We start from the raw sequence: 13,586 nt of genomic DNA, 5'->3' as shown, positions 1-13,586 counted from the left end.
ATTTGTATTACGATGTGTGAGTTATCCATTTGTCACTGCAAAGCTTTGGCATCTGGGTGATGTATTATTTTAACCATTTCAATGAGTAACTTTCTAAAATACATAACTTATTGCTTTTAAATTAATAAATGCATACTAAGAATCATGTCCATTTTTCACAACGACCAAAGGTTTTCACTGTTAATACAAATGATTTTATTGCCCCCACTGTTACTGTGGTCTCAGAGTTTGCTGAGAGTAGGTGGACTATTTGCTCCTAAACTGTGTCCTTAACAATTTTTTTTTTAATTTTTGCATCTACTTTTTCAAGTTTTCTAATTTGTGGTTTGTAAGATTGATAGCTTTCTCTTCTAGCCATTGTCATGTTATCTGGGTATAGTAGCCAGATTCCCATTTTAGTAAAATGAAGTGTTCAAACTAGATGACCACTGAGGCCCCTGATATCACAAATGAGAAAACTGAGCTCATGTGTCAATGGTAGCACTGAGAACCCATACTCTGCCTTGTGGTTCCTAATCCAGGGCTCTGTCAGATGCACCATGTCCCACCCCACGCAAAAGCAGATGACTTCTGGGAGAACCAGACAGTATGGCCCAAGGTAAAATGAACCAACTTGTGCACCCTGTTTTCCTAGTGGCTTTTTAAAAACCACAGTCCAGGTAAAAGTAACCTCTGCAAAGTTGAAAAATTGTTGAAGAACACAGAACTTTCTTTCTGTATTGAGAGTAGACATTATTGTATAAAAACTTTAAGGATGAATATGGAAAATCGAAGTGTGTAAATAGGATATTGATCAGCATATTGCATAATAAGTGAAAATATTTTTAGTTTTCTTTTACCTACCCATGGCCAGAAGATAGGATTTTTACCCTTTTTATAAGTAGAATGATATTGTTTAATAAAGTTCTTAGCTAGCTTATTCAAACCATCTCTAAGGTTTTCATCAATTCCTTTTTTCACCAAACCTACAACATGAAGAATAGCATGAACTTTTTGCCTGAAAATTAGAATTGGTATTTCATTATCTATTAATATTCATACAGCTTAGCAATGGATTTAGAGAGAAAAAATGGCTTTCATTGTCATGTGTTGTATCATGGTAAGTCTTTGACTTGCTGGTCTGGTATTGGCAGGTAGATGACAGAATTTCCCTTAGACGGAAAATCTCTACAATACGTATTTATCTGTTTGATTTTCCTAGCAGAGGGCAACATCGGACCCACTCATCCCCCAAATTCCTATTTTAGTTGCAGCGTATTTTTTTTTCTGTCAAGTAGCTATTTTATTTCTGAACGTGTTTAACCTCAAAGGAATAAATGCCACCTACAAAATTAACTTTAATATTGGGCAGCAATAATCGAAAGAAGTGAACTATTTATATCATTCAAAATGCTTTAAATGTAAATCTATCAAGGCTCACATCTATCTGTTCTGAATACCTTTTATCATTATTTTTGGTAAATGTAAAGCACTGAAAGTCATTCCTTTTGCTTTATAGTTTTTATGCATTTAAATAATCTTTGAAGATTAACTAGAGGAACTCTAATTCTTTTCTGGTGCTGATACATGAAACAATTGAAACAGGATTCCCCCCTAGGAGATAAGCTGATAACTGCTTAAAGTAGATGTTAATATTTAACTTACTTGCTTTAAGGCAAATAAATATTCCCTCTAAATATTAAGTTTTGTTTTTATTATACAGAACAGTAAACTATGCACAAAATCCAAAAAAAAAGTTACATTCCTCTGAAGAAAACAAAACCTTAGCTATTTTTACACATAAAAATCAGGGGTGCCTGGGTGGCTCAGTTGGTTAAACACATAAAAATCTTTTGTGACGTGAGTTTGCCCTGTGTGGGCCTAATTATTCAGTGGATTAGTTACGCCCATGCATTGGGCTTCAGACCTATCTTGATTCAAATTCCGCCTTTTGCAATTACTAAAGTGACCTTAGGAAACAATTTAGAAATCTTGTGCTTTTATTTTCAAATGTGTAAAATGGGGATGATAATTGTTCCTACCTCGAGTTTTTTATGAGAATTAAATGATTATGTACATGTTTATATATGTATAATGCTTAGCAAAGTGTCTGGCACATAAGTATTACAAAAAATATTTGTTATCATCATCATCATGGCTACCATCATTTTCACCATATTTCTTCAAGAAACGTACGATCATTCCTTTCGAAGTCAGAGGTTGGTGATAACAATAAAACCACCACATGACTTTTTCAAGGCTATGTAATATGCAAGCTGGGGACAGATACCAGATATTCTGCCTGACAGAAGGCAGGAGAGGAGCACCCAGCCAGAGGGAGCAGTATGCAAAAGACCACAAGATAATGCCCCAAATAACATGTTCCACTCTTCTAGTAAAATATATATTGCTTCAGCAACAATCTATCAGTGTGTCTGGTAACTACTGCCTGTGGAATTTGGTCTGCAGTGATTTTTGTATGGTTGGTGTGCTCAGGATTGGCTTTACATTTTTAAAGCATTGTAAAAATCAAACAAACAGACAAAAATGTCTGACAGAAGCATTATGTTGCTGGCAAGGTCTAAAATATTAACTACATAGCTCTTCAGAGTAAAAGTTTGTCAAACCGTGGATCACATATATAATGATCCAGAGAAAAGTATATCAAAATGAAATCATTTTCCTTTAATTTTCAAAGTGTTTATTTATTTTTAAGAGAAAGTTAAGGCATGAGTAGAAGAGGGGCAGGGAGAGAGGCAGGCAGAGAATCCCAAGCAGGATCTGCTCTGAGAATCAGAGCACGACACAGAATGCCAGCCCACAAACCGAACCATGAGCTGAAATCAAGCTTATGGCCTGAGACGAAATCAAGAGTCAGACTCTCAGCCAATTGAGCCACCGAAGTACCCCTCAAATTGGAATCATAATGATGAATAATATAGCATGAGTCCGTAATTGACACACACCTATTCATCAGTGATTATTGGCAACCTCCCGTGTCTTTAGAAATATGAAATTTGTAGAACATAAAATACATTTCTGATAATTCTTACCTTTATGAATCTCCAAAAGGAGCATAAAATGTTGAAGAAAGGGAGAAGAAATTGATTTGGTGTCAGAAGACACTTTGAGTTGGGAATTAAGAGAAGATGAGACTGAGTAGCTCATGTGGGACCAGAATTTACGGGAACTTTATACCCTAGGCCTTAGGGCCCCAGGGTCCTAAATCCAAGTAACTGATCACCTTTGCATAGAACTCTATCTACCATTTGAAATACCAATTTTCCAGATTTTCCTATCATGTCTCAATGCTCTGAATTAGTATATTCTTATTCGTTTCTCTTCTAGAACCTTCTGGATCATTATTCTTGCATGTCTTTTGTAGACAAGATTAGAAAGTGAGCTACTTAGCAATGGTGCATGGAAATTCTCACTTCTACATTCTCACCTCAGGGTACAGATGTCTTTAGTCCTTGGTCGTCACTTCTAAATGCACACTTAGTGCACATTTTTTTTTTTTTACATTCTTCCTTATTGAATAAACCCAAAGTTTGCTTGTGGAGCAAAATGTCTAGCTAAAGGATTGATTTTTCAGCTTTTATTTCAGGTAGGAGACATTTAACACATTCCTAGCATTTAGAAATAACGATAAGTAGTGATATGAGGCTCCAGGAAACCAGGTTGGATCCAGCTGATGCTTGCCATTCTGCCCTTTGCCTCTGCTCCTTTATTTTGCCTATTTGGTCCTATTAACTGGAATTGAGGCATCATCATAAAACTATGAAGGAAAGGCCAAGAGAATCAGATACCACACTTCTGGCATTCTTGAAACTCTGAACCAACTGCTTATCTCCAGATTTACCATTTCTCAAGAATAATAAGTTCTTCTTTTTTAAGCCACTGTTTTTTGTTTTCACTTTTGTCTTTCTGGTACAAAGTTTGAACCCATTCCCTACCCAGTGCTTTACATTACATTTTGCCTCTTTGGATGTTTTGACATTTGCTTACATTCAAATTGACCCATTGTTTAAAATTTGTAGACCCTCCAAAGGAATATTTATATAGGATACCCTGAACCTAGAAGCCCAAAACTTTTTAAGAAGTGTTGGTAGTAGGTTTTATGCTTATTTATGAATCAATTTTTAGATAGCAATTTTGTGAGTAGATTTTTAGAATGGTCAATAAGAACAATGAACTTTCACTGACAGATTTTAATTAAAATTGCTTCAATGACCATGCTTGTTTTTAATGATTAAATGACTCTTAAATCTTCAAGGGCCAAGATTTTCAAGAATTTTTTTTTTACTTAACTCCCTATTATATTGAGTCTTCCTTATTCAAATTGGATAATTCATCAAGAGTGTTTGTTACCATATATTTTTCTTTTCTTTTTTTTCTTTTTTGCCTTCTTCAATTTGAAAAATTCTTTCAGCTTGATAGTTTCTTTCATGCTTTACCTATAGTGGCTGAACATTTTCATCATACCGTGATTACCTCTTTATAGTTGACACCTCAGTTCCCTGCAGTCGTATCTGCAGTAACTTGAGCAATAGGAGAATATGAGAATTGTTTCCAAACATGTTAACAGTGGAGAGAGTTAAAACTGATTGATAATACAGATGAATTAGAATACTTGAAGTCAGATTGTTTTGAGATGAGAACTGTATCAATGCTTTGATTTCCAAATATAATGCCACTGTAACATGATGATAGCAAAATGGAAATAATATTTTGGTATGATTCTAACTTGAAACATCTACATACCTACAGAATAATATAATACCTTAATATTTTTATAGGCATTTATTTAAGCAATCATAATTTAGGTGTTTTTGACTATATATGTACCATTTATTAACATAAATTTACTTTCTGTCTGATGAAATTTAACCCTTTTCACATGGTGGTAAACGTTCCCCAACATTAGAAAAAAATTGCAGATATGAATATTTTAACTCTTAGAGAAGGCACAGGATGTCACAAATGAAATAAGACCCTGTATTTGGAGGGCGGGGGAATTGACAACCTGAGAGATGGCACATGCCACACAAAATGTTTAAAGCATTTTTCTATAACTGCATTAAGTTGACATTAAGGGGAAAAATGACTCCTAAGAGTCTCAGCTTTACTCAAAAATAATATTAGAAATATATCCTATTGCTCAGGGAAAGTAATAGTTTATGCAAATCTATTTCTGCAAAGTAATGTGTTTCAATTACGATTCTAGCCCATCAACTATACAGTTGTGGAAGCACCTAAAAGGTTTGGAAATGTGTTCAACATCAGAAAATCAAAGGCATTCTAGCCTCATTAAAAAGGGCAAGTTGCCCTCTTCAACATGTCCACTTTGTGTACACACACATGCAGACACATCCATGCACACACACCCCCTACCCATCCCACCTAAAACAGTGCTTTATTCCATGAACATAGGCAATCAATCATATTTAATAATAATAACAACAACAATAATAATAATAATAAATTTAAAAAATAACTAATGTGTAGTGTGTATAAATTCATGAGGTTCTTAGAATGGAGAGAAGATATGACAAGATAAATCAGGTATATTATTTACTGGAGATAAAATTACAGGTGAAACATATTGTGAAATGGTGTCGATTTTATTCACCAAAATTATTTTGAGCATCTTCTTTTTGCATGTTTCTGCTTATTGTAACTATAGAAAAGATGTAATAATGGAGAGATAATACTATTCTTGTTTCTATCTGACTCTTAACACATCTAAGATTCTTTAATGTTATCATTTCTTCCAGGTGAAGGGCATTGTCAAAAGCTCTAAATACTTAATATCCGGTACTGTTTCTCTTGTTACTAAATTAAATCTAGCACTAAATTTTGCCATGTAGCAGAGGCAACAATGAAGGGAAAGCTACTGAAATGCAGTCTGGCATTTCATGAGATATCCTCATGCCACATTTCTGTCACCCTTCACTGTTCTCAGGTGCTTGTTTTCATCCTTATTCTCCTTATTCAGTTTATCTCAAGAGCCCATCATCATAAGCATTCCCTTGAATACCCTCTGAAATCCTTTGCACTTCTGGGTCCATAATACTCTCCTGCAAAGCCTCAACGTTGTTTGGATCCAAATCTCTACCTAGTCTATGCCTCTACCCCTGAAACTGAATGTGGTGGGACCAACACTTAACTGTTCTCATTTTAAAGCCATGACCGCAGACCTCAATAGACCCTCAATGCTGCCCAGAAGTTACACTGAAACTCCTCAGTTTACTCATCATCCTACTCCTCTAGGCCACTGTTTCATCCTCGCTTTCTGCAAACTACCCCACATCTTCCCCCATCCCCATTCTCAGCTGATGATCTTATTTCACTGGATAGAAAAATCAATAAATTAGAAGTGAACTTCCACATGCTCCCTACAACTGCTACTTCAACATGATGATAATGAAATGAAAACATAATAATAGGTATAATTTTAATGTGCCTACAGAAAAATCTAATAATTATAATAATTTTTATAGACAGTTACTCATGTGGCCATAATTATTTAGTAAAAGCTTTTGGATATATCGGTGCCAGTTAACATAAACTGTGTTAATAATGACATAAATATAAATTGTGGGCTGATATTCTGTGACAGAAGCACACAATCTTGGCTTCTGTCTTGAAACAATGAATAAAAGAACTAGAAATGCAAAGACCAAATTCCTTCCTTTTGCACTCAATCTCACCCTTTTCCAATGGTTCAAGAGCATTATTCCAGAAATTCTCTCCTCTTTCCTAAATCATTTCCCTCTGTGTACAAACATACTGCTCTTACTCCCATCTTTAGATAAACCTGTGCTTATGTTTGCTGCATCCTGCAGCTACAGCACCATTTCTAGACTCTCCATTTTAGCCAAAATTCTTGAAATAGTTTTAATACTCACTTGTCCCTGTTGCAGCTCTTCCCATTCTCTCTTAAATCCATTCTGATATGCTTTCCCTCCGCTTCTCCATCAGAACTCTTGTCCAGTTCACCAATGCACATCCAATATTTAATATTTTAAACCAACGGGCAATTCTTATTTTCTCATTTAACTTCATCTATTATCAGCTCTATACATGTTGTTCAGACTCTTTTATCAAACACTTTCTTCAATTGGCTCCTATTTTGTTGTAGATTCCTGGCATTCCTCCCATCTCACTTGAAATACTCTTTCTCAGTATATTTTCTGGATTTCTTCTCTTCTCTTTGTAATGTTAACCCCCCCCTCCCCCCCCCATAAGATCTATCCTTAGACTTCTCTATTTATGCATTAATTCTGTTGATGATATTAATGAGTCTTATGGCTCTAAATGAAATTTATATATTGATAACTCTTCAAATTTAGATCTCTAGCTGAACTCTCCTCTGAATGTTAAACTGGTTTATTTGACTTCCTAACTGACATATCGAATTGGATGTCTAATGTCAAATATATGTCCTCTCTTTCCCCCAAAACCTGTTTAATTTTTTTAACTTCCCAGTATCACTTGATGGAGATTCTATCCTTCTAATTGAGCATTTATCTCATGTTTTCTATTCAATCAGTCATTGAATCCTGTGGCTCCACAATATATACAGATCTAAAATCATTTCTCACTAACTACATTGTCCCCCTCCTGATCTAAGCTGTTATTAGATTGTTTCAATAACCTATTAACAGGTTACTAGTTTCTGCCTTACTTCCTTTTAGTCAGCTGCCAGCATTCAGAAGAATTTTTGTAATGGTAGGCTATATTATATCATCTATGTACGCAAAAACTTTCCAGTAGCTCCTTATCTCACTTGGGGTAATACCAACATCCTGATAGTAGCATATAGGCACCCAAATGATCCACACCCATTCCTTCTTTTCAGCAATGCTGCCTTATATAGCTTCCACGAAAACATAATCAATGTGAATAGTGTCCCCTGGAGTTGTTCAGTAAATACCTTGTAAGACTATTTGCAGCAACCCTGCCTCTTGATAGCGTCTCTTACGACGACTCTCCCCCTTTGCTAATTCTGCTCTAAACAAAAAAACAAACAAAAAAAGAATTCTTATTCTTCCTAAAAAAACACCTGAAGTGCTTTTAACTACAGAGCAATGTATGTACTGTCACCTCTGCCTGGAATGATCTTCCTCAAGTTATCTGTATGGCTTAATCCCTCACAACTTCAGATCTTGATTCAAAATACTACCTTCTCTGGGAATCCCTCCTAAATAATCTGTTTAATATTGCAACCCATATTCATTCAAACACCCCCTTTTCTCTGCTTTATTTTTCTCCATAGCCCTTAGCATCTTCTGATATATTATACAATTTGCCTGCTTATTTTGTGTAATCTTGATCTCATCTTATTAAAATGTACACTTCTTGATGGCAAGGATTTCTGTCTGTTTTGTTGACTGATATATTTTCAGCACCTCAAATGATTTCTAATACATCATGTACATAATAAATATGTATTGAATAAAAGAAAATTAACGAACCAAAATGTATTGAACATGTTGTCAATAAATTAAGAGTTCTAACCACAAAAAATTAACAATGCAAATGCCTAATCAACTACATTTTGTACAGTGTTAATGAAGACTTACTTAGTTTTTCTGTTAGTTTCCTTTAGGCAGCAAAGTAGACCTTCAGCAGGATCAAGAATATTAAAGGAGGATGAGTCTCAATTGCCCAAAATAACTCTACTTAGGATCGGAAAGTTCACACTGTAGAAGCAACACCATTGCTATGCTATTTCTTTTTCAAAAGAAAAATCCATTTGTAACACAGAGCTCCCCAGACATTTGTCACCATTTACTAGGCTTCAGTCCAAAAAGTGTCAGGACTGACCCAGCCAATTTCTAGGGTCACACAGTCATTGCTTTTATCACTTATGAAAACAGAAGACAATTTCAGTTCCCAAAACACAGTGGAAAATCAATAATCCTAGGGTCATTCTCAAAGTTGACAATATGATTCCAAGTCCTTATTAAAAGGAAAAATAGATAATGAGATCTATTTTCTTTAGCACTAGTGTCGCTCCCTAGAAGTCGTGTATATCCGAGTACAAATCAGTACTTTATGTTCAACAGGATACTGTTTAATGCATTATATCGTTACTCAAGTAAGTGAATTTATTCATTTATGCAATCATTATTTTATTTATTTTCCTTTTATATTCATTTATTAAATATAAAATGATTAAATTTATTTAATAACATTTTAAATTTATCACTTCCTTTAAAAAATATTTGTTAAACACCATCAATGTACCAGGCATGCTGCTAAGCGCTGGAGATATAAAACTATCCTAAATAGGGGCGCCTGGATGGCTCAGTGAAGCTTCCGACTTACGCTCAGGTCATGATCTGAAGGTCCTTGAGTTCGAGCCCCGCATCTGGCACTGTGCTGACAGCTCAGAGCCTGGAGACTGCTTCAGATTCCGTATCTCTCTCTCTCTCTGCCTCTCCCCTACTTGCACTCTATCTCTCTCTCTCTCTCAAAAATAAATAAACACTTAAAAAAAGTGCTTAAAACCACCCTAAATGTATTGTGGGCTGGTTTCACAAGCAATATCTCCTGAAATGCAAATATAAGGAGATAATAATAGGAAAAATACCATTTTTCTGGCTCTTCATCATCCTTGTATCAAGACCTTCATCCATTCTTCAGGTTTCTGTCCAAATATCTGTGGAGGATCCAGGGATCTCCTGACCTCCAAGAGCCCTTTTTTTCTCCTTTTTTCCTCTGGCTCCCTATGGTATATCAGGTCTTCTAAAAAAGTATCTGCATTGACTGACCATAAATGGTAGCACCAGGGTAATGCTCAAGCTTACCCATGGTTCTTTCTATCTTTGCATGTAATGCCTACAGATCTCTTTGCCCATTCATTAGTATGTAGTTATCCTACAAAGGGATGTTGCAATGAATGCTGACACAGAGGTGTTTGTGTTCATCAAGATTAATCCATTGGAGCAATGGTCTTTCAAGAGAATTTGTTCTCCTTCTTTATGTTCCCTACTTTACATGGTTTCACCACATGTTGTCCTGTGTTAAATACTTGGGGTATTTATTATTTAAGTAAACTAGTCTCATATTTATTTTCTCTATCATTACCACTGGCTGACGAGTACATAAAATTAAGTAGTCATATATATTACATGATAGTATCCAACTAGACAAATAGGTGTTTGCCATATATCAATGAGTTTTCTTGAAGAAATATTGGGCACTGCATTAGCAATCTCTTCCTCCTCTGTTTTCCTAGAATTCAAACCACTGACATCTCATCTGAACTCCTTAAACTTTTCACACTTATTATAAAGGAGCGAGAACTGCCCGTATCAGTAAGGTTTCCATGCTAGAAGCAGAAGCCACTTGAAGTTATTTTAAACAGGGGGAGTTTTTACTTAGCAATTTAAGTGCTTCCAAAAACTTTAGAAAGGCTGATGAAGCAGAGTCTAGGCTGTTCCTCTCAAAGGACTCACAAAGCCAGACAAAACTGTTTCCCTAGAGAAATGACCACTTCCAAAGCTGCCACTGGAGCTCTGGCAGAAGCATAAGTTTCTACTGCTGCCCTGCAAATGGGCACCAAATACTGCCTCAGAAAAGTCTCCTATTTTTAAGACCTTAGTGTCAATAATAGGAGCCAGGAGCTACCACACTTCAGCATTTGCCCATCTACTGCCTTCTAAAATATGTCCTGAGCACTTCTAATTGGCTGAGTGCAATAATTGGCTGAGTGCATAACAAATGAGAGCTGCGGAGAAGTTTGGGAAAGGTAGAATTTTGCTTTATAACCTCTCCAAATGAAAATAGAGTAGATAGGAGTTACAGTTCAGAAATATGTATTAGAATCAATTCTCTGTCTATAAAGTACTTCCAATCATTAACTGGGGTTGGAGTGGGAGCTCACAGTAGTAACAACTTAGTAGAAAAGCAAATGTAAAATCTGTGAATTTAGAAGACTTGATTATAATTTTAGCTCTGACATTTAGGAACATGAACAAGTCATTTGCCTTCCCTGAGCCTCAGTTTCCACATTTGATAATAACATCTAGGCCACCTCACAGGGTGCTTATGAGGATCTCATTAGACAAATGTGAAAACACTTCATAAATATTATGTACTTAGCAACTGCAAGCAGATATGATCAGTAGGAACAAAGAAAAATTAAATGAGATCATTTCATCTACTATTGAAAGTTTAATGCTAAATACATTTTATTTTATTCCAGTTATTGAAAACTGGTGACCCTATTTTTATATAGTCTGTAAATTACCACATTATCTCATTTCCCAATCAACTAGGAATTTAATGTAACTGGGAAAATTTAATCAAGTTTAATTGTAAATATCTGTGATATCATTTTGCAATGTCATAGAAATCTTAGATCCTATAAAGACATTGTTTTAATAAATAATAAAAACCATATTTGAATTAGTTTATTCTGCCATTTTATTTCTCTTCCTATAGTTTCAAATGCTTCCTTCATTCATATTAGCAAATCTTTTAAATTTTGTTAATTTTTGTGATCGTTTATAGGTATGTTTAGTTCACTTTTTAGTTGACCAAATCTCTGTGAAGTGGGTTTTAAGCTCTAGGCAGTAAAGTATGAAGGTTTCCAGTTCAGCAAGCTTCTTGATAACAGAAAAAGAGTTTCTAGGGAATTACTTTTCATTTTGTGTTATCATTTAGATTGAAAAAGTATAAACTCATAATTATCTAGTGTGATTTACTATTTTGATTGAGCTCTGGTTGTCAGTGTGATAAGATGACCTTATGAGCAGTATAACATTGAGCCCCTAGAAATCAATAAATATAATAAAATCCTTTTACTGCCCCTTCCTTCCTACTCACTAAATCAATTGCTTTTTACCTTCTGGTTTTTCATGAAAGTTCTACAATTCATTTTACTACCTGTCAAAATTGAAATGTTTTTTTTTCCTGAGGAGATATAGTTGTTTGATAATTCAATTTTCTTCATGATTTCACTTTTCATCTCTTTCTTTCTAGGACATTTACATACTTATCTAGTGTTGTAGGCCCCAAGTTTGGAATAAAATATTATATGGGGATAGTAAATGAGGACTAGCACCATGATTAGTACAGATATGAGGATTCATATATTGTTGATTTTGTTATTTGCAAATCATGGGATCAGACTATTACAAAACCTCCATATGAATCACGGAAGAGTAATGGGAGTATAACAGATTGGTTTTCCTTTCTTATAAATCAGGAGTGCTTCTCTAAATATCAGTCATATGAGTTCTACTTACCAGATAGAAAGGTTTGAACACACTTGACCCTATATTTCTCTGACGAGGAAGTTCATCTGTATCTCATACCCAATGTATCCACACTTGGCTACCTGATGATACCTGGACACTTTGCAAAGATTCACTGGGCAACATGGAACTAAGCCAAGAGAACTAAGGCTTTTCCCAGTACATGACCCCCAGTGATCTGTCAAAATAACAGTAACTACCTGCTCGTAGGCAGCTTCCAAGTAGTTTTGTTACTGGACATTTCCAACTTTGCCTTATATTGAAAGTATAAGCTCCTGGGAAAGTATTTTTCTTCTGCACACAGCAAGAAATTAGTTTTCCCCAGTGCCTAGCAAAAGACTCTAGCTCATTCTATAGCATTGATTTCATAATTCAGTCTTTCTACAGAGTCATTTATTGTAATAGATGTTAGAAAACACATAGTCTTGATGAAAGAGAGGTAGATTTGGCTATACAATGAGAGTCAGTCTATGAAAGGAAAATGATGGAAAATGAAGCAAAGTATTTAGGGTCCATCTTCTGAGCTGAGTGTGACATGTGACTTAGGCACTATAGATATTTGATCCATTCACTGCTTGCTTATTATGCCAAACTGAATTCTTTTCTTATGCTGTGTGCCATATAATGGAAAATATTAATGGCAATTGTCAACACTTTTGTGTTCTGCTTATTGATTCAATCAACTTTCATATAATACTATACACTCTCATTTATAACCTCATTGATGAGATTCAATCCTATAAGGTGTCTTATAAAGCAGAAAAGCATTTAAAGGGAGAAATATAAAGGAGGAGAAATTAGAAAACTGCAGATCTATATCATATACCTTGCAATCTAATGTCATTCTTCAACAACTTTTTCATTTTCTTATTTTAAATATATACCTGTTTTCCTTTAGACTCAATTGTTTACCCAGGGCAAGCATTTCATAGTAAAGTGTATGTTTCATAAAAAGTGAATTGAGCTGCTTTGAACCAAAACCAAGGAAAAAACCTTAATTTGGCTTTTCCTTTACCCTTCAAATCATCACTGTGCCTTATATGACATTTGCCCCTTGGCTTTTAAAATTGGACCACCATGGGTCACCTGGGTGGCTCAGTTGGTTAAGCGTCCGACTTTGGCTCAGGTCATGATCTCATGGGTTATGAGTTAGAGCCCCGCATCGGGCTCTGTGCTGACAGCTCAGAGCCTGGAGCCTCCTTCAGATTCTGTGTCTCCTCCTCTCTCTACCCCTCCCATGCTCATGCTCTTTCTTTCTCTGTCTCTCAATAATAAATAAACACTAATAAAATGAAATGAAATGAAATGAAATGAAATGAAATGAAATGAAATGAA

At 35.2% G+C, this 13,586-nt stretch overlaps 1 protein-coding gene across 2 annotated transcripts in view; it reads left to right on the top strand.

The window, feature by feature from the left end:
* The window catches only part of LOC125923048 (bifunctional heparan sulfate N-deacetylase/N-sulfotransferase 4), a 270,079-nt gene that overhangs the window by 161,887 nt on the left and 94,606 nt on the right, over positions 1-13,586 (top strand). The window lies entirely within an intron of this gene.

This window comes from Panthera uncia, chromosome B1 (assembly GCF_023721935.1).
Source record: "Panthera uncia isolate 11264 chromosome B1, Puncia_PCG_1.0, whole genome shotgun sequence".
Taxonomy (NCBI): Eukaryota; Metazoa; Chordata; class Mammalia; order Carnivora; family Felidae; genus Panthera; species Panthera uncia.
This window is presented reverse-complemented; position numbering and strand designations above follow the sequence as displayed.